Source organism: Rattus norvegicus, chromosome 4, assembly GCF_036323735.1.
Source record: "Rattus norvegicus strain BN/NHsdMcwi chromosome 4, GRCr8, whole genome shotgun sequence".
Lineage (NCBI taxonomy): Eukaryota > Metazoa > Chordata > Mammalia > Rodentia > Muridae > Rattus > Rattus norvegicus.
In genome coordinates this window covers 488,817-510,822 of record NC_086022.1, presented here as the reverse complement: position 1 = coordinate 510,822, position 22,006 = coordinate 488,817, and the positions used below count along the sequence as shown (strand labels likewise).

The following is a 22,006-nucleotide window of genomic DNA, read 5'->3' as shown; positions in this document are numbered from 1 at the left end:
TATTTGTTGTAGCACAAAACTGTTATTTAGACTATTAATTTAAAATTAATATTTTGTACTTACATCCTTGATTTATATGAAAACAAGTCACTATACCATTTATTTCACTTCTTAGTGTGTTTTTGTTGAATTTCACCAGGTCCATTAATGAACATAAGAGGAAGGACCATGGAAAGGAGTATATCTCTTACATATTCACAGAAGATTATGCCAAGCAGGAATACTGCGTATAAGACCTAAATTTCATTGGAAGAACCTGACTGAGGAAGTGAAAAGGAAAGGATGGGAAATAGGAAAACATTTGAAAATAAGGCTGTTGACAGGCTGGAGAAGAAGGAGGAGATTGAAAATTTAAATTGTGCTACCTGAAACTGTGTATTTTCATGGATACAAATATGTCTTTGCCTATTTAAAAACTACTAGTTACTATGAAGTAGGATTTATCCATGTCAGTTATGGTACAATATGCTTTAGGAATTTAATTCCTGGGGACTTAAATTGAAAGTTAGTGGTATGGTTATTTAAAAACTCATTAAAAACAATTTAAAGAGATAATTTCACACTGTAATTGTGCACTTTTCTCCATTTCCATTGCTTATATAGATATGTATTACGTCTTACCATCTTTTAAATGATGTTTAGTTACTTATAATAGTTTTTCTTTATGTGAGCATAGTCACAAATACATATGATAGTCTAAAATAATACAAAGAATAGTGTACTCTAACTTACTTATCTGTTTGTAAATACTCATTTGTGTGTGTATGTGTTTATGTATATATGTGTATATATATGTATATATATGTATATGTATGAGTATATATGTATACTAGATAAGATGGATGAAGTTATAAAATGCATCTTGAAAGGAATCGGATATAGATCTCTCCTGAGAGACACATCCAGAGCATGTCCAATACAGAAGTCAATGCTATCAGCAAACCACTGATCTGAGAACAACACCCTTGGAGGGAATTAGAAAAAATATTGAAACAGTTGAAGGAGGATGCAACCCCATCAAAACAACAATGCCAACCAAACAGAGCTTCCAGGGCCTAAACCACTTCCGAAAGACTATACATGGAATAATCCAGGACTCCAACCGCATATATAGCAGAGAATAGACTTGTTGGGGCACCAGGGGAAGGGGAAGCCCCTGGTCTTGCCAAGGTTTGACCACCAGTGCAGGGGAATATGGGGGAGGGGGGATAAACTGGATGTATAGGGGGAATACCTGTATAGGGGAGGGGGATGGGAGGGAATGGGGGCTTATATACAGGAAATTGGGAAGGGGAATATTGTTTGAAATGTAAGTAAAGAAATATATCTAATAAAAAATTTTAAAAATTAAAATTTAGGAACCAAGAAGATATCAATGCCAGTTCTAGCTATAATGTTTAGGTCCTGAGATGGAGAAGGGGAGTTAACAAAAGTGAAGACACTGACCACCTTTTGATTTTCAGGCAAGTGGCCACAAATAACTTGAGCCTTCTATATTTATACAATGACAATTGTGCTTACCCAAGCAGTGATATCATTGCTTACATTATTAAAAGAAATCATAATATCCACATTTCAAAAGCTCTATCTTTACACAAATCCCCCAATAGTTCCCCTTCCTCCTTCTCCCATTCCTTGAATCAGTCACCACCTAAACTTATTTTGCATTAAAAAGCACAATTTCAGCAAGACAAAAGAGATGTCTGGCCAGGCTTGTCCTGTAAACATGAAGACATACCAGTCTGGTAGCAAACATGGTTACATAGTTATGCATGGTGAGAGGCCTAATTGAACATTTGTTGGTAAACTATACCTAGTTATATCCTATCATAATTCCCTTTTAATTGCAGACAGACAAGTTCATTTTACAAAGCACATCTTCTAGACATCTTTCTAATATATAGATCTTTGTAAGATGTAATCATTCTAAGAGCCATTTTCAAGTCTCTATCAATCCAACATAATCTCTGCATTTTCCATGTCTCTACTGATCAGATATAGCTTCTTAAAAACAGTTTTGTAAGCAGGACCTACCTCTCTCCACAACTGACACAGACTTGCTCAGTGTGACTGGGTACTTCTCTAAAGATATGATTATAAGTCTCAAATTCCCAGGATTTATGGTAACATCTGGAGGATTGATAGATACAAAAAAAGGTGGCGAACATTTTATCCCTTGAAAGAGTTTTCAGAAAAATGTAGAATCATCCACAGTGTAAGTCAGTGTGACTCCAGATGGCCTTGTCCATGACTGATGAAGTGATACAATTTTGATAATGACTATATGCAGTACAATGAAGAAATGGAGAGCTTGTAGGGCATGCAAACTTGGTACTAAATATAAAGGCCACCAAATTTACCTTGTCAACTGAGAAGTGGTTTCTATGGAATTGCCACAGTAGAATCCTGTCACTGAAGCACTCATATGCTATTCCTTGCAGCAGCTACATGGCCACTGCCAGAAAGAGGTAGCAACTCTGCTAAATTATTTCTGATACATGCATGAGGATCTGAGTGCAGTCTCCAGAGAACATGTAAAAAGTCATGGGACTGTGTTCCAAGCTAATCATCCTGGTGCCTGTGAAATGGAGAAGAAAGAAACCCTGTGGCTTGACAGAGCCCCAGTCTAGCTATATTGGTAATTCCATGGTCAGCTTGAGACCATGTCAGAAAATCAATACAGTAGAGAGTGACTGAGAATGATATCCATTGACCTTTGACCTCCTTATTCACACCTGTGGACATGCACCTGCAGACATATGTACCCCCACATAAACATGTACACACAAAGTACTGCGACCTTATAAGCAGACTCAAGCCTCTTTAGAAAGTTTCATGCCATTTTTTACCCTGCAACATCTCTCATACAGCACACTGTTCCTTATTGTTTGCACTTTATCTTTTTTTAGTTTTAGATATATTATGCCCATTGTCTATCATAATGAATTTCATCTTTAAAAATAACCTCAGAATCATTATATTCATTCAGCCTCCTTGTCTTTAGGCAACAGAAATCATTTTTTTAACTTATTTTTACAGGAGACTGGAGAGATGATGGAGAAGGTAAGAACATGTACTACTTTTGAAGAAGACCCATGTTAGATTCAAAGAACAAGATGACTCATAATCACTGGTAATTTCAGTTTCAGGGACCTAATACTCTTCCTTTTCTAGTCTCCACAGGCAACCCTAGACATGCAAATACTCACACATAATTTAATAAAGACACAGCCCCCACATACACACGTTTACAATTTAATTCATTTTCTGGCCTTATTTTTTTTTTACTAGGACAAAGAGGGTAAAATTATACAATCTACTTCAAATTTCTGAAGGGGAACATTTTGCCTTCTTGATAGGAGACAAACCCCTCCAGATTTAGAGGCATCTAAATTCAAGTTGACACAAGTGTCCATCATATACATTAATGTGCCTTTTGCATTGTCTTTTACTTTTCCATAATGGGTATTGCTTACAATTGTGTTGCTGCAGATTTGGTTTTACCACAGGCTTCTTTGATGCTCTGAGCTGCTTTGATTTTAATTTCTGCTCCTCTCTCAATTAGCTTCTCACCCTACATTGTTATTCTATCTTATCACTCATTTTATAAAATCCATGCTCCAAAAATTTGAAGAAGATAACAATGGCTGCTTAAAGTGTACCTCTTTTCCTTATAGTCACTCTATTGAAAAACATAGACTTTTGCCTTTAATTGTTGTTTTGTTTCTTTGACACAGGCTTTTTCCTTGAGTACAATAATATTGTTTTACTCTTTTAAATTTATCCTTTCCAAGTAAGACAATAGAAAACTTGTGGGGGTGCTTTGTAAATGAATATGAGGATGATCCCTCTTGTCTATATTTTGATGTCTTCTACATTTGAAAAATGAGTGCTGATTCAGCAACTAAATCCTACACAGGCAACCACTGTGGAGAGTCCAGTGGAAGTATTCCAGGACTCCTGATGGATGTCAGCTCCCCTTGGACTCATACACTTGACATTTTTAACTAATATATTACCCTAAACCCAGGTTTTGGGGTATTTTCTTTCATCCTCTACCTCATATCTCAGAAAGAATGAAGAATATCATATTGGAACAAGGTCACTTGATTCTATTTCACGATGTGACTAAGAAACCTGGAATCTCCTAGTAGTATTCCTGGTTTGGTTATAAAGGAGAACATTTTGTTTTATTTCTCTAGTTACATATAGTACATTTCAGTGTAGATGCCTATTCCTCCACCATGCAAGGAAAGGTCCCTATAAATCTAAGTGATACAAATACAAGTGCTATTGTCTGGTCACCCTGGTTACACAATACCACTGTGGAAAAGTCTCTGGAATCTACATGCCCCATATTTAAGTTTTTTGATTCATCAATCTGAGTAATACATGTTCATGAGTCTGAACTTATAGTATCCAGGAGTTGTTTAGCTTATCTCTGCAAGACCAAGTTGCCTTCATAGGAACTATATATGTATTCTTCTTTTAATTCTCAATAGTATGTTCTGTTGCTGTGTAATACTATGCAGAAATTCCATGTATGTAATTTTTTTCTTGCTTCAGAAAGGGGTGAAACAGAACACACATATGTATAGGGATACTTTCTCTAAGTCTGAGTATGTATCAGCTTTACAGAATTCTTACCATATCTCACGTCAACCTATTTCCTTACTTTAATTTATGCATATATTTTAAGTCCTATATTTATAGAATTCTAATTTTCTGATTCTTTTAGTTGAGTATTTGCTTGTTTCTGCATGTGATTGCACACATGTGGATGACGGAGTCCAATTTATGGCATTCATTTCCTCCTTCCATTGTGTATGTCCCAAGGACCAAACCAAGGTTAACTGCCCTGGCAACAAATATCTTTACCTACTGAGCTATTTCACTCTTCCTAGTATGTTCATAATTTATTGTTCCAAGCCGAATTGCTATCCCATGCCAAAAAAGGAATGTTTTCATACTGGTGTGTGCTACAATCTAAAACATTTCTTTAGATTACGACATTGTCCTCTTTAATACCCTATTATGATACATATAATATCTGTGGGCATGCAGAAACACATATACACACATAATTTCACTGACATACACTGTCGGTGCCCAATGCCAGCACCGACACGGTACCGATAATCGGGTGAAAACCTGCGGGATTAAAGAAACACACACACACAGGTTATTATTAGCCATTCTTTTGTAAAATTTTTAATGATATCACTACAATACATAAGCTTAGAGATATACACCCACAAACTCTCACCTACAAACTATATAAGAAGGTTTTTTATCAACGTGATATAAAACTAGAGATAACTTGGAAGAAGAAATCTTAACTGAGAAAAAACTCTTCATAAGATTGTCCAATAAAAAAGCCTGTGGGCACTTTCTTGATCAATAATTTTGTTGGAGGGCCCAGCTCACTGTAGGTTGTCCCACTCCTGGGCTTATTGTTCTAGCTTTTATAAAAACACAGGCTGAGCAAGCCATAAATATAGACCAATAAACAATCTTCTTCCCATGTCTCTCTAACATTTCCTGCCTGCTTAATCACTGGGATATCTTCCCACCCTACCTGATGCAACTAGGATTTGTTTTAGTGATTTTGTGTTTTGGACTGATGGCTGCTAATGGGATCATAAAATAAGACTCAAGTTGAATCTTTCAACCTTCTAGAAAATGTGTACAATAATTTTATTCTAATACCCTCATCTTTGAGACACAGGACATCATATATGACAGGTCAGAAAGTTTCTGCCATAAATATAGGCATCCTAAAAGGTTAATTCTTTACAACCAATAGGTCCAGGTAAGAACTAGGTAGATAAATATTAGCAAAATGATTGTACATTGTAAGGTTAGTTTATATAAGGAAGTAGCCATGTTTGAAAGTGTCATATAATTGAGGGCCTGATAAAGTAGTAATTCAAAGAAAAAAGTGGCAGAATGTATCACAGATAAAATATGCCCAATTCACATGAGAACAGCTTAGGAATCAGAGAATACACAAGAGTAGAGAAAGAGAGAAAAAATAGACAAAAGAAAGACAGAGAGAAGTAGAGCAAGAAAGAGAAGTTGTGCTGTGTGGCATGTGTTTACGGAAGCTTTCTGGACATGATTTTACAGATTCAGGTTCTGAGAGAACAAACTATTCACTGGGGAAAACAGAAAAAGCTGGAGAATTAGAAGGATCCAGAAGATTGTAACACATTGTCCAAGTTAATGTGAGTCCAAGCAGAACAACTCATGAAGATGCCAAGAGAAACCATATTGAATCAGTCAGCTTGGAAGGTTGGATTACATGGAGGCTAGAAGGTCCTAGTTATTAGGTCTATAAATAGTTGAACAGAGGGAAAAAATACTCTGGCCTCAGCCTAAAGGACGTATTTGCATTGCTTGGGTAAGACTCTTATCTCATCACTTTATCTAAGAAAAGAAAAGTGACATTCACTTAGAAAGAATACAGACAGAGACGGAGACAGACAGACAGACACACACACATACACAGAGACACACAAACACACAAACATACAAACATAGAGCGGTGTGGGGAGAGAGGGGAGAAGAGAGGGAGGGAAGAAGGGAGAATGCTTGCAGTCAACCATTGAGCTGAGAACAAGGTTCCAAAAAGTGGAGTTAGAGAAAGAACTGAAGTAGTTGAAGGGGTTTGCCACCCCATAAAAAGAACAATATCAACCAACCAAACCCCTGCCCTCGATCTTCCATGGACTAAACAACCATCCAAAGAATACACAAGGATGAGCCTATGGCTCCATCTGCATATGAAGCAGAGGATATCCTTTTCAGGCACCGATGGGAGCAAATGCCCAAGGCTTGATGCCCCAGTGTAGGGAACTGTCAGAATGGGCAGGTTGGAAGGAGTGAGTGGGTGAGTGAGGAACTGCCCTCAGAACAGGAGGCATGAGGGGACATAATAGCCGGTTTCTAGAGGGCAAATCAGGAAAATCATATTTAAAATGTGAATTAAAAAATCCCCTCCCCCAATGAAAGGAAAAGAAAGAGAAATGGAGAAAGAAAACGAAAAACAAATGGGGGTACATAACTAAACAGATGCCAACTGGTGATGCGGCGGTGTTATTCCCAAGATAGTCAAGCAGCTTCTGGGAAACCAAAGTCTTTGGGTTCCGGGGGGAGTATGGTTGCAAAGCTGAAACTTAACGGAATTGACTGAAGGGCATGACCAGGAGTGGAGCCTGCAGCTTAATTTCACTCAACACAGGAATCCTAACCAGGCCTGGACACAGACAGGATTGATAGATTGATAGCTCTTTCTCGATTCTGTGGGTGGTGGTGCATGGCCATTCTTAGATGGTGGAGCGATAGATATGTCTGGTTAATTCCAATAACGAACTAGACTCTGGCATGCTAACTAGTTACACGACCCCCTGAGAGGTCGGCGTCCCCCAACTTCTTAGAGGGACAAGTGGCATTCAGCCACCGGAGGTTGAGCAATAACAGGTCTGTGATGCCCTTAGATGTCTGGGGCTGCATTAGCGCCACACTGACTGGCTCAGTGTGTGCCTACCCTACAAAGGCAGGCGCGGGTAACCCACTGAACCTCATTCGTGATGGACATCGGGGATTGCATTTATTCTCCATGAACGAGGAATTCCCAGTAAGTGCCGGTCATAAGCCCTGCCCTTTGTACACACCACCCTTCCCTACTACAGATTGAATGGTTTATTGAGGCCTGATCAGCCCATGGCCCTGTCGGAGGGCTGAGAAGAAGGTCGAACTTGACTATCTAGAGGAAGTAAAAATCATAACAAGGTTTCTGTAGGTGAACCGGTGGAAGGATCATTAATGGAGAAGGCCGAGGGGGTGTCTGGTCCTTTCTCGGGCCTGTGTAAGTCCCTCCTCTCACCGGGAGACGCGTCCCCGGGTCCCGGTCGCATTCGTGGCATGTGCCGTGGCCGCCGGCCAAGTGAGCATTTCGGGAAAGCCGGGGGTCGTTAAGGAGAGGTGTGGGGAGGGTGTCATGTATGGTCCGTTGAGGGACCTCCTCAATTCTCTCTCTCTCCCTTGCTCTTCTGCCTATGTCCTTGCCTCCGTGCACCTGCCTCTGCCTCCACCACTGCTGCCTCCGCCGCCGGCACCTCCCTTGCCTGCTGGCCAGCCAAGGCCCTCGGCATACCGAGGTCATTCTGCCTCTTTCTGAACCGGCTCATGATCTCATCTCGTGTGCACGGGGGGTGGGGGGTGGGGGGTGGGGGGGTGGGGGGCGCAGTACACGGTGGCCGGGACCCGCTCCCTCTCCTCATGGCACCTGCCCCACCTCTGCCACAGCTCTCCCGCTCTGAAGGTGCCGGGGTGTCTCTGTCGCATGCAGGGGGTGCCTGTGCCACGGGTGGGCTCTCGCAGCCCGCCCCGCCTTCTGGGCCTCGCGTGTCCGCCCCGCTCCTGTCCGGGTACCTAGCTGTCCTGTTCCGGCGCGAAAGTTTAAAGACCCCAGGGGAGGGGGTCGCCCTACTGCCCATCGGTAGTCCGCAGGAGGGATTCCCGTTTCCTCCCTCCACCTGGTGCTCCCTGAGACTCAGCGGGCCCCCTCCGGCCGCCGGCCCTTCCAGAGGCGGTGGTCGGGGGGCCGTGTCGCGGTCCCCCTCTGGGCGCCCGTGGGGTCCGGGCCCGAGAGCCCGACTTGTCCGCCCATTGGCTGGCCGCTGCCGGGTGCTGGGTTCACGGCGTCCCTTGTCCTGTGTGTCCCTCCTTTCCGTTCCCGACCCTGTCTTTTTTTTTCACATGTATTCTTTAGTTTCCCACTGGCCGGCCTGAGGTGGAGCCACCTCGCCGTTGGCCCCTCTCTTCCGGTTCAGCAGGGGGTGCGGGGGAGCTGGTGCTCTTGTTAGCACCCATACGAGTCCGCTCACACCCCAGATACCGATACAACTCTTAGCGGTGGATCACTTGGCCTATGCGTCGATGAAGAACGCAGCTAGCTGCGAGAATTAATGTGAATTGCAGGACACGTTGATCATGGACACTATGAACGCACTTGAGGCCCCGGGTTCCTCCTGGGGCTACACCTGTCTGAGAGGCCTTTGAGGATCAATCGCTGCCACGCCCCCTGTAGTTTCGTTGCCTTGGTGGGGGGCGTCGCGCGGCTGGGACTCTGCTCGCAGGGCCTCTCCCCTCGGCCCTCCGTCTCCTGAAGTTCAGACTGGGTGGCGTCTGGCGGTCGTCCACGCCCGGTGGGTCTGCGTGGGCCTAGATCTCCCTGTCCACCGGCGCCGCGGGCTGGCCACCCTTCTCGTGGCTCATTCCTGCTCATTCCGGCGCTCTCGCTCCCGTCCTCGCCTGCTCTCCCCATCGTGGGGACACATCAGCGGGGGCTGGTCAGGTGCCTGGGCGCGAGAGGGGCCATGTTGCCCGGGTCGGTCATCCCGCCTCCTGTCTGGTGGGAGGCGGGCCCCGCCCACTGGGTCCGTGCATTTGCCGCTGCCACGCACCCACCATTGCCCTGCCAGAGTCGGATTGGGGATGGGGGATAACGCACCCGCCGGGGCTGGTCTCAGGTACCTCTCCTCCCCCCCTCCCTCTTGTGGGGCCCGTCCGCTCGGGCGCCAGCTGGCGTGACGCTGCGGCGTCCGTGCGCTGACGGGACTTGTCCCCGGGATGTGGGAGCTGGCCGGGGTAGAGAGGTCGCAGGCCCCGGCCTGGGACCCCGGCACCCTCATGCTCTCCTCTCCGTCCGTCCGCCCGCGGCCACGCGCGCCCTCCTTTCCTCCTTCCCCTCTCAACCGCGACCTCAGATCAGACGTGGCGACCCGCTGAATTTAAGCATATTACTCAGCAGAGGAAAAGAAACTAACCAGGATTCCCTCAGTAATAGCGAGTGAACAGGGAAGAGCCCAGTGCCGAATCCCCGTCGCGTGCCGTGGCGCGTGAAATGTGGCGTATGGAAGACCCACTCCCCGGCAGTGCTCGTGGGGGCCCAAGTCCATCTGATCAAGGTCGAGCCCTTGGATGGTGTGAGGCCGGTAGCGGGCCCAGGTTTGCCGGGCCCAGATCTTCCTGGAGTCGGGTTGCTTGGGAATGCAGCCCAAAGTGGGTGGTAAACTCCATTTAAGGCCAAATACCGGCACGAGACCGAAAGCCAACAAGTACAGTAAGGAAAAGTTGAAAAGAACTTTGAAGAGAGTTCAAGAGGGCGTGAAACCGTTAAGAGGTAAACAGGTGTGGTCAGCGCAGTCCGCCCAGAGGATTCAACCCAGAGACGGGCATTCGGCTGTGTGGGTGATCCCGGCGGATCTTTCCCACTTCCCGTTCCTCCCGACCCCTCCACCTGCGCGTTTTTCTCCCCCCCGCCAAGCGTCCTGCCGTCGCTGTCCCCGTTCCTCCCAACAGGGTGGTCGGCGGGCGCTCAGGCGGCGGGCGCGGGTGCGCAGGTGCTGCCGGGGGGGGGGGGGGTGGGATTGGTGGGTGACCGCCCCTCCCCCCATGTTCGGCGACGGGCCGCAGCCAGGCGCCCTTCCACCAAGGCGGTGTGCCTAAACCGGCTAAGGGACCGCTGGGAAGGCCCTACGGGGAAGGTGACTGGGGGGGAGGGTGGTGCGGCGCGGTATCACCTGGGGGCCCCAGACCACCCTGTCCCGAGTGTTACAGCACCTCCTCTCCATACAGAAGACACTGACAGACAGACTGACACACACACACACACACACACACACACACACACACACACACACACACAAATACATATTTAAGTATTTAAAATGATGTTTAAAAAAAACAGTCTTCCTGTTTAAAGGGAAGTTGGCTGACAGAACGTTTTTGTGGTTTTTTTATCCTCTTTTTTACCAAATAGGAGGTAGATCTGTTGGCCCTTTTATTAAAAGCCAAAGTATTAAGTTTCAACTTTTCCCATTATGTTCCTTTCACGAAAACCAGGGAGTGTTGTTTCTTTGGCTTTTCCTTTTTGAAACAAAATGAAAGGAGCTCTACCAGTTGGCCTAGTTTCCCTGTTCCTTTTCCCTCTTCCACGGTATGCTCGATGAAATGAAGTAAATAAATGAAGATTCTAGTTATTTATTTGTTTGGGAGACCCGAACCCTCTCTCAAGAGATACTTCCATCTCCCCCCTCCACACACACAAGGCCTCCTCCCTGTATGTGGGGGAAGGGGGAGGGGTGGACAGGAGCTAGCTGAGAGGGGGTGGGGTGGGGTGGGGTGGGGCTGGAGAATATGCATGTCCCTGAAGGACTGTCCCAGCTGCTGCCCTAGCATGCTTTGCTTCAGCGCTGAGCCAGGCGGTGCCTCTTTAGGGGGGGCAAGTTTTCTGCCTGAAATCAGTGAGTGATGATTTCAGTGTGAATGTCTGACCCTTGCTGTCCTTTAGTGCTCTGGCTAATGACAAATGACTGAAGAAAACCTTAGTTAGACTCACACCCAGCTGTTTGGAAATGGTAATGGAATTGATAGCACACCCTCAGGGAAAGAGGAAGACTCCCTTTGCTCACTCCCAGCCTCGCCCTGCCAGCTCTGGATTTCTAAGTAAGGCTGAATCTGGACCATATTTACAAGATTTGGCATTTCTGATTCATGTTTAATGTTTAGTTAAATAAAGCTTGTGAAGGGCTGGAGAGATGGCTCCGAGGTTAAGAGCACTCACTGCTCTGTTCTTCCAGAGGTCCTGAGTTTCATTCCACAGAAACCATATAGTGGCTCACAACCTTCTGCAAAGGGATATCCCATGTACTCTACTGCCGTGTGTATATGAAAAGGGCTTTAGTATACCCATATAAATGAAAATAAATAAATAAACCTTTAAAAGAATGAAACAAAATGAAGCTTGCAAAGAAATTGAGCATCTTAAAAATGCCAGGCACGTCTATCCACTCCTTTTATTTTATTTCGTGTGTGTAAAACATAACCACAGAGGTGGTTTCCCTTTTATTAATCTCGATAGCACAATTGGGACAGAAGTGCAAACTATCATCTACCTATCTGGGAGTGGAGTGGTTGGATACAGGGAGATGGAACATTTGTAGTTAGTAAAGTTCTGCTGTCGGTTTTTTTTTCCTTTCCTTTTTGGATAGATATCGGTAGCTTTTTTTTTTTTTTTAAAGTACAAATTTTGTTTTCTGTGCGACATTCTGATCATAGTTTCCCATCGCAGAGCTCTTGCCAGATCCTTCCTCCCCATCCACCACCCTGTTCTACCCCAGGCCTGCCCTTATATGTGGTTGATGCATACCCAGGTGAATCTCCATTGGAGAAAGCACAATATTCCCATCTCCTATGACTGTCAATGGCAGATGACTTAAATGCCAGTGACTTCAGATTTGACTCCATTTTTCCCTTGGAGAACTGGGTTTGGATCTGTTGAACAAAGGCAGGCCCTGGGTTTTGAAACAAACAAACAAACAAACAAACAAACAAACACGCCAAAAAATATTTAAAGAAGGCAACAACTGCCTGCACGCCAAGACACTGTTGACTCCTCTTTGGAGCTAGTAAGATGTGAAACTTGCTTAATAAAGTAGAATCCACACAGCACAAAGGGAACACTTTAACAAATTATGAGGAAGAGAGAGAGGAGAGAGAGAGAGAGAGAGAGAGAGAGAGAGAGAGAGAGAGAGAGAGAGAGAGATCTGTTTATCTCCCTCCTCTAGTTTTTCAGACTAGAGATTTCATCTTCCTCTGTCTCTGGTGCTGGTGGCTTTACTACTGGTTTGGGGGGATTTGGATAGGGATATGAAGAAAAAAAGTCTTGAGTGCTGATTTTAAACTCTCTCTCTCTCTCTCTCTCTCTCTCTCTCTCTCTCTAGAGCACTCTCTCTCCCTCTGCCCCTCTCCCTCTCCTTCTCCCTCTCCCTCTCTCTCTCTCTATCTACACACACACACACACACACACACGCGCGCACACACACACACACACACACACACACACACACACACACACACCTACACACTTCCTAGGATGAAAGAAAAAAATGAAAAGGAAGGCACCCATGGTGATGCATGAGTTTGATCTCACTTTGGTCTCAGCACTGGAGAGGAAGATAGGAAGGCCTATCTAGATGCAATGTGAAGAAGGCCTATGTCAGATTAGTTAATGGCTAGGTAACTGTTACCTAGCTAGTCTGCCATTTTGTTGCAGTTACTAATATTATAAGGACACTTTCTCATTAGTTGTTTCTGCTGTTACTGCCGGAATTCATTACATATCCTGTTAGGTTCTTCTGTGTGATAACACACTCAGAAACCATACACTGTAGAAGTCAGTCTAACTGCTTTCTTTGTTGTCTAGTTACCCGCAATATTCTTGGACCTGAACCGAACACCCAGCAGCATTTCCCAAAACCATCCATGTATAAGCTTTTATAAGCTGGACCACCAACTCTAGAGCGACAGTGCAGACAGAGACTATTTGGAACCGGACTTCCAGTTTGACTTTTTGTTTGTGTTTTTGTTTTTTTTCTCCTGTCCTGTCCTGTTCTGTCTTGTCCATCCTGTCTGTCTGTCTGTCTCTCTGTCTCTCTGTCTTTCTGTCAGTAAATCCACACATATAGTTCTTTCCACGTCTTATATTTCAAAACAAATAATGCTTGTTGTGCTTCTCATTTCATTCAATGGTACTACTCTCTAGATCAGAGGAGCCCCCTTACAATTCTCCACAGGTAGTGATGACTGGGGTGTTCAGTGCGACTAAGCAGGAGTTATATGGTTGCTGCCATTATGCTTGATCTTACCCAAGGTAGGGTTTCGGGGCATGGTTGCCAAGATGGCTAACAACAGACAGTGATTGAAGCGATGGAACAATAACCTACAATTCTCCCTCTCTGTCACTGTTTCTCTGTCACTCTCTGTCTCTCTTCCCTCCTTCCCTCCCTCCTCTCTCAGACCTGAATGAACATTGGAACTAAAGTAAATGTACAGTGAAAAGAAGCCAGGTGCGGTGCTGCATGTCTTTTATTGCATCACTTGAGTGGTGGAGGTGGGTAGAACCCTGTGAGCAGGCTGCAGACCTGATCCAGGTACTGATTTCCAGGGCTTATGTGCAAAGACCCCTGACTCAACTAAAGAAATGAAGAGGAAATTAAAGAAACAGATACAATTAACTTGGAATAAACCAAACAAACTAAGGAAAAGGAAAAGCAGTATTGGGGTGGCCTGGCTTACAGAGGAGGGGCAAACATTTATTTGCCAGTGCCTCCTCAGTTGAATACACACACACACACACACACACACACACACACACACACACAGAGAGAGAGAGAGAGAGAGAGAGAGAGAGAGAGAGAGAGAGAGAGAGAGAGAGAGCAATCAATCTGTTAATCTGTTTGTCTCCCTCCCCTAGTTTTTCAGACAGGGTTTCTCTATGAATTCCTTGGTAGACTGATGGCTCAGAGGGCAAAGCTGCTGTCTGTTAAAGGTCAAGGGAAAACATGAAGGCCTAGATGCAATGTGTAGGCCTGAGGGAACTGTTAAGGCCTAGATGCCCTGTGAAGGAGGCCTACATCATGTATACATATATACACACATATTCATATATATGAATATGTATGTGAATGTGTATACACTCAGGTATCCTTTATTTTATTAGCTTATTTTGAATATAATTTCCATGCTAATGAAAAAGAGGAAATTTTCTTTGGCATCGGATTCTTCTTGAACAAAAAATGGATATAAATAATCACATATTCAGATGTTATGTCTAATATTGAGAAGATATGGTGTTAATCCATCATAGTCCATGTGTGAACACAAAACAGCATTAGTAAGAAATTTGGCAAGTGGATTTTAAAAACTTATATAGGGTTATTAAGAGCAGTGGTAACATTTTTTAACTTGATATTTTATATATTTACACTGCAAATGTTATTCCCTTGCCCAGTTACCCACTCTCCCACAACCCATCCCCTGCTTCCATGAGGATGCTTTTCCTCCCATCCACCCACTCGCACCTCAATAGCATACCATTCCCCTGCACTGGAGAAAGGAACATTCATAGGACCAAGGGCTTCTCCTCCTATTGATGCCAGACAATGCCATCCTCTGCTCCATATGCAACTGAAGCATTAGGCTTTTTCATGAGTACTATTTGGTTAGTAGTTTAATCCCTGGGAGCACTGGTGAGTCTAGTTGGTTGATATTGTTGTTCTTCCTATGGGTTTGCAAGCCATTTCAGTCTTCCTTCACTCCTTCATTGGAGTCCCTATGGAGTCCGATGGTTAGCTTCAAGCATGCTTGTCTATATCAGTGAGGTTCTGGCAGCAAGGAGACATCCACATCAAGCTCCCATCAATAAGGACTTCTTGGCATCAGCAATACTGACTAGGTTTGGTGGCTGCATATGTGATAGATCCCCAGATGGGGCAGCATCTAGATGGCCTTTCCTTGAGTCTCTGCTCCACTCTGTGTCCCGATATTCCCCTCCCTCTTGAGTATTTTGTTCCCCCTTCTAGGAAGGACTGAAGTGTACACATTTTGTTCTTCCTCCTTCTTGAGCATCATATGGTCTATGAATTGTATCTTGGGTATTCCAAGCTTTGGACTAGTATCTACTAACTGTGTTAATTCACTCAGGATGGTATTTCCTAGTTCTATCCATTTGCCTAGGAATTTCATGAAGTCATTGTTTTGGAAAGTTGAGTAGTACTTCATGGTGTAAATATGCCACATTTTCTGTATCCATTCCTCTGTTGAAGGACATCTGGGTTCCAGCTTCTGGCTGGAGGGCCTTTGCACTAGAACTCTTCCAGTCTGATGTCTCTCAGACATGCTCAAAAGTTTTTGTTCTGGGTGATTCTACAATCCCATAAATCTGGATATAATATTTTGTGTAAAATTACGAAAGCATTTAATTAAATTAACTATAGCAAAAGTTAAAACTATGGATAAACTCTCTTCCAGCTTAATCTTTTCTTGGTTATTATCAGTATCTAAGATACATACTGGGTGACAACAGCAAATTAAGAATTATCCTGCAGTCCCTTAACCATTCTCTATGTATCTGTGGTGTTGTGTGTTGTAAGAATGTTGGTGGATGTGAGTGTGTGGTGCATGCCTGTAAGTGTGTGGCTTCACCCATCTGTGCATGTGTTTTTGGAGTTCTGAGAAGGATTTCAAGCGTCTTCTTTAGTGCTGTTCACTGTTCTTGACATAAGTTCTCTTGTTGAACTAGAAATTCAGTGTGGGATTGGAGAACTGGTCAGCGAGGCCTCAGGATTCAGAGGTAATAGTTATGTGTAGCTATCCCCTATGCCTGGCATTATGTATACATGCTGAATATTCACACCCAGGTCCATATGTTTCTACCCTCTGAGCAATTTCCCAGTCCTAGAGGGATGAATGTTTGCTTAAGATTTGATAACAGACCTGAATTGTTTTCTTTTTTTGCTTTTGTTTGTAATTTTCCATAGGTAACAAGCAGGTGGATATTATAAAAGACACCTGAATAGAGCAGAAAATAAAAATAGGAGTAGATGCATTTCAAGGGATTCTATAAAACCGTATTTTGCATACTTACCTTGTGAAGCACAGTTGATATTTTGAGGTTTGCCTGTTATATAAACAGCATAGTTTGATATAAGGACAGTTTAGACTCTTTAAATAGAAAAGAATAAGAGAGATACATATCTTGAAATAGTATAGAGAATGTGATACTTTATCACATGAGAATTAAAACTGAGCCACATAGCCTTCAGCAGAGGAAATGAGGGAGAAGTGTGTATATACCTTTTGCAGCACAGTCTCTGGAATAAAACAAACAGGGACATTTAAATAAATATATAGCAGTATTTAAGACTTCATTTCTCTTCCAATATTTGCAATTACATAGTCAAACATTATATCTTGGAGTCATAGATCACTGTGCTATCTAGGATTGCACGATGAGGATGGCATAGTGGCAGCATAGCAAAATAACTGATAGGAAAAGCAGAGCAGTCAGAGGATTCATTCATATGAATTGCATTTCCTCCCTGCTGGGAACTAAACAACAATGGGTGAAACTGTAAAAGTACCTCTGTAGTAATTTGGTGTCTTGGGATTATGTTCACAGGATATACAGCTGGAGCACATGGTGTTCAATTTATTTTTTGTTTGTCTGATTTGAATGTGATTGCTGTTAGTAAACATTTTTGTGATGATTGCTTGAAATTTATTTGCTCTTTATTAGAAATAGTAGAATCATATTTATAATTTGCAGTCCTGGGTACAGGTGGTTGTACATGGGGAACAACTAAGTCAGCAAATGATTAAGTCAGACTTTAAGTAAAATAACTTATGCATTATTTTACTAACACAAGTTTAATTTTATATCTCAAATATTATTTTCTATTGCATACATAGATGAATTTTAGTTATTAACATTTGGTTGATCAATTAGTTCCTTGTTTATTAAATTGTAAATTTATACTTTCGTGTTGAAACTAAGTTCTGTAAAGTTTGCATACATAATTTTCATAGTTATTCAGTTGATATCACGTGATTCGTAAAATTCTTTCTCTTCAAATAACTACAACATAGATTTTGATTAGTTTAATGAACAAAGACTATTAAATGCACCTGTAGAAATTATTGATTTGAATATTGATTTGAATAACTACAGAGAATAATTTGATATTAAATACTCTGTAGGAGTGTGGGACTGCATTTTAACTATCTGAATTATGCTGTTTCAAGGTTATGTTAAATGACTTTTTTTATAGATATGTACAGTATTAACATGACTTATATTCAAATCATTGTTCTTTGTCCTTCATTTTCTTTTTGACTTTTTTTAGTTTTTCATATTAAAAGTGGTTTTAAATATTTGCTTCATGCATCTGTACATGTGTGCACAAATGAGTACAGGTACTTGCAAAATGTAGGAGAGGGTACCCAATTTCCAGAGCTCAATTGACAAGTAGTAATGACCCAGCAAGTATAGATACTGGACACTGAACTTAGGTTCTCTACTAGAGACCAAGGAAAACCCATGAGCCTTTTCTATAGGTCCTGATTTTAATTTTTGTTAAGGGTTTAGTTCTGTGTACCTTTCTTATTCACGAAAACAACTTTGTCGAATTTGATACAAACAATTTTGTGTAAATATTCATCTTTAATTAATTGGGATTCAAAAATTTGGACTGTATTTCCTATTGATTTTAGTAAGATGATATCATACTGATATATACTATCAGAAAATCCTGCATGAAGTCACCATGACTGAAAATAGGAATAGAGAAGGCTTAAAAAATTGTACTTCATTAAAGGTTGACATGTCCACCATTCCTCTCATTAAAGTAAGCTCATATGTGGGAAAAGATACTTCAAATCAATCAGTTGAGGATTTGCGTTATTCTTATACTATCAACTCAGCTCATTTACATTCTACCACTGTGAGCAAATTCCCTCCCCAGGTGACTGCCATGTGGTTATTATCATTGTCTTTTTGAATTTTGCTGTACATATGGTTAGTTTGAAAAATTTGAAACTTAATGAGGCTTGAATGGACTAAGAAAGAATCACCAGTGTTTCATTTGCTCAGTCTTTTTTTTTTCCTTTGCAACACCTCCAATTGCCTTTATTTCAGTATGCATCCACATTTCAACATTTAGTGGTCCTGAACAGAGTGGGGAGCTTGTCAATGAGCCAGGAGCCAGGCCCACCTATCTGCAAACGATCTGTGAACATGGTGACACAGAGCTCCTCTGGGTCCCTCCCCAGGGTCTGAGGAGCAACACTGAAACCCGAGTTGGCAGAGTCAGGGCCTCATGCTTCATCTGTCAGACTCCACTCCAGACCCGATGGGTGGTCACGGTGACTGAGAGCCCTGTTGAAACCTCTTCATCGTGTAAAAACAAAGCAATTATGAAAAAAGGAACCAACTCAGAACCTGTGCACCGAGGACTCTCCACATGGCCTTTCTCTAGGCATATATCCAAGGACCCTGAGTGGTGGCCCGTCTGAGTCGCCCTGTGACTGCTCTGTTCACCTCTAGACCTGAGCTCAAAACTCAAGAGCTGATGGTGGTGGCAGGGCCTCGGACCCAGAGCTCCCTTCCCAGGCTGGTGGCAGGTGAACAAGTGTGGTCCAGAGCTAAGGGAGGGAGGCCAGGCTTTTTCAACCTCATCTGATGGCTTCTGGCCACAGCAATTGTTGGGTGGTGATGGGCAACAAGGGACTTGAGGAGGGGAAAGCAGCACCTCTTGATAAAGGTGGGGAGACTGGAAGCTCTGAATTCCTCACCCGCAGCCAGTTTCAGGGGAGGGGAGGTTACAATTTAAGCTTTGACCAAGGGTGGGAGTGGAGGAGTGGGGCCATGGCTTGGATGGGGCAATCACTTAAGACTTAAGAAAGCATGGGTACAGCCAGAGCACCCCAAGCCTAGTGGTGATCAGTCCCACAGCTGCTACCTGAAACCTCCCCATCTATTCTATGGGCCACCACACAGTTGTGGCAGAGGGCGGGGCGGGCAAAGGCATACCCAGGCCAAGTGCCAGCAGCAGGTGATTGTGTGAGACGTGTCTGTCCACAGTTGCGTTAGCTGTGCCCACCACTCCCAAAGGAAACCGATTTCAACACACCTTATTGATCCCATAAGTTCAACCAGGCAGACAGCAGTTATACTCGACAGATGATGTTACACAGCACAACTTAGGTATTTCAAATGGACAAGAAGTTAGTATCAGAGCAGTGTCTCAGAATGAAGTCTAAATGGGGCTTCCTCTCCAGTACTTTGAGGTCTACAGATGGATCTAGAAAATTCACTACTATGGAAAATGAAGACTTGGGTTGGATGGGGAAGGGAGGCCGGGGCCTTGGTGACTAATGGCTGTAACACTGTCCTTCTGGTGGCTGTGGCAGCTTCATGTTCTCTTTTGACATCATCAAGTGCCTCAGTTCCTGCAGGATGACTTTGAGGCTGTGGGAATTCTGTCACTTTGCCAGCACTGCCATGGCTCGTGGATCCACCACTCCATTGGAACTGCTCACGCCGTTCATATTGACTCTTGTTACAAATCTCACAGACTGGGATGCTTCTGGATACTAGAGTGGCCCACACTCTATCTTAAGGCTGCATATTCGGTTTTCATAAATTGTTCGTGGAGGCCCAATTATCATGCCTGTCTATCTTGTGAGTGTCATGTCCTCATCATCCTCCAGACCCTAGCTAACTGTGCTGTCGCCTACTCCTTTCTGGCCTTCTTCCAGCTCTTCCAACAGTCAGAAATCTCGAAGGACTTTTACTCCCGAGCCTGTGGTGGCTGCCATCTTGCGTTGCTATCGCTCGAAGTCAGTCCTTCCTTTCTTCCTCTACCCCTATGTCCCTAGCTCCTTCCCTCTCTCTCTCTCTCTCTCTCTCTCTCTCTCTCTCTCTCTCTCTCTCTCTCTCTCTCTCTCTCTCTCTTTTTACCACAGGGTCTCATAAAACCCAGACTTGCCTGAAGCTCACTATATATCCAGTGATGACTTTGAATGTCTGATATTCACCAATAAATTGTAGATACGAACAACCATGCCTGATCTTGTACAGTTTTGGAACTCATCCAAGGGTGTCTTACATACTGGCATGTAGCCTGTCAATTGAGCAACTTACCAAATCTCTTCCTGTTTCTTCCTTGTTCCCTTCCTTCCTTCCTTCCTTCCTTCCATGCTTTCTTTCTTCCCTTCTTTTATTTTCCTTCTGTTCTTTCTGTTCATGCATTTTGTTTTCATTTTGATTTTGAAGTTAAAAGCTATTACTCAAGTTTTCACTTCTTGAAACCAGAAAGCATGAGCTGTAGAGCATTTAGACTTTCATATGTAGGAATCATTGTGTACCTATAGCAAAAACTTTATACATTAAAGGTGACAGAAGCATTATTGTCTCAAAGTACTGGCTCTGTTCTTCAATTATTGTTAGAAACTTTTATTATTATTAATAGTCCACATAATCTAATATGTATACTATAAACATCTGCATTTTGAAAATGACAAAGGGGTATAAATTACATTTTCAATGCAGTAACACAGAAACAACCATTTTTCTAATATTCTCATTCTAGAGTTAATATTTTATCTATCATGCAAATGTATTTTAGAGAAATTCATTAAGGATTCTCCTCTTGCTTAATTGTAGGTGACATTATCAAAACTTCTGTGAAAAAAGGAATTCCAATGTGATTGTACTTAATATCTTAAAGTTGAAATTGGTACAAAAAACAACACTAGGGTGAATTTTTTTTATAACTTCTGATTTCTTTGAATAGGCATGGGATTAGACATGGCTTGTGTCATTCTTAGAAGTTCTTACAAGAAAGTAACAGGAGAATTCTTTTGGAGCTTCCATAATTCGTGTCATTATTTGAAGAAGATGCTTATCAGTTTTATCTGAGGTTACTGTCTAGGTGAGTTGTTTCCAGGATGTTTTCATCTTATTACAAGAAGTCACAGAGAGCAAGGTGACAAAGAAACTTTATTCAAAAGCAAAGTGAGAAACACTGGTATTCAGTGTAGCTTTAATTTGTGGACCTCTTGAGAAGGAGGAATTGTTTACTCAGAGTTCAGTGTCGATATTTCTGTTTTGATTGGCTTTTTTTTTGATTAGGCAAGCCTTAATTAACTGTGAACATCAGTTACCATGATGCATTTGATTTAATCAAATGCATATTCATTATCACTAGGTATATGACATTAAACAGGATGTTTCCCTTGAAAGTTGTTCCAGAGGATTCAATACGACTTACTGAGTATATATTCTAAACTGTCTCAGGCCAGTTGAAACAGATTTCTCCCTCCAGTATCTGGATATGCTCTTGAATACTTTTGAATGGAAGTTGATCATGAAAGAGAAGTTTATAAACAATGTTATGTGCAGGGAGTCTTAGTCCATTGTTTGATACGTATACAGCTTCATGCAGGTGAGATGAGGTGAGCAACTTCATTGTTAGGTATATTTCTGGAAGGTAGATTTTTATGCAGCCTAAGTCAAGTGAAGACCCAGGTTGAAGTGCTTTTCCCATACCTATATGCCTCATTCAAGGAATTTTAGTGCTTTTGCTTGTATCATTAC

The 22,006-nt window shown here is 42.9% G+C and overlaps 1 non-coding gene and 2 pseudogenes across 1 annotated transcript; 2 read left to right on the top strand and 1 right to left on the bottom strand.

The window, feature by feature from the left end:
• Nucleotides 1-1,353, top strand: part of LOC120102190 (uncharacterized) — a 40,976-nt pseudogene extending 39,623 nt beyond the window's left edge.
• Nucleotides 1,354-8,908: 7,555 nt separating this feature from the next.
• On the top strand, nt 8,909-9,061 carry LOC120102591 (5.8S ribosomal RNA). The gene has a single exon (XR_005504226.1). It is a non-coding gene; the product is annotated as a 5.8S ribosomal RNA (ribosomal RNA).
• A 10,360-nt stretch (nt 9,062-19,421) lies between these two features.
• On the bottom strand, nt 19,422-20,358 carry Ube2v1-ps18 (ubiquitin conjugating enzyme E2 V1, pseudogene 18; annotated as a pseudogene).
• Between the last annotated feature and the right edge of the window lie 1,648 nt (nt 20,359-22,006).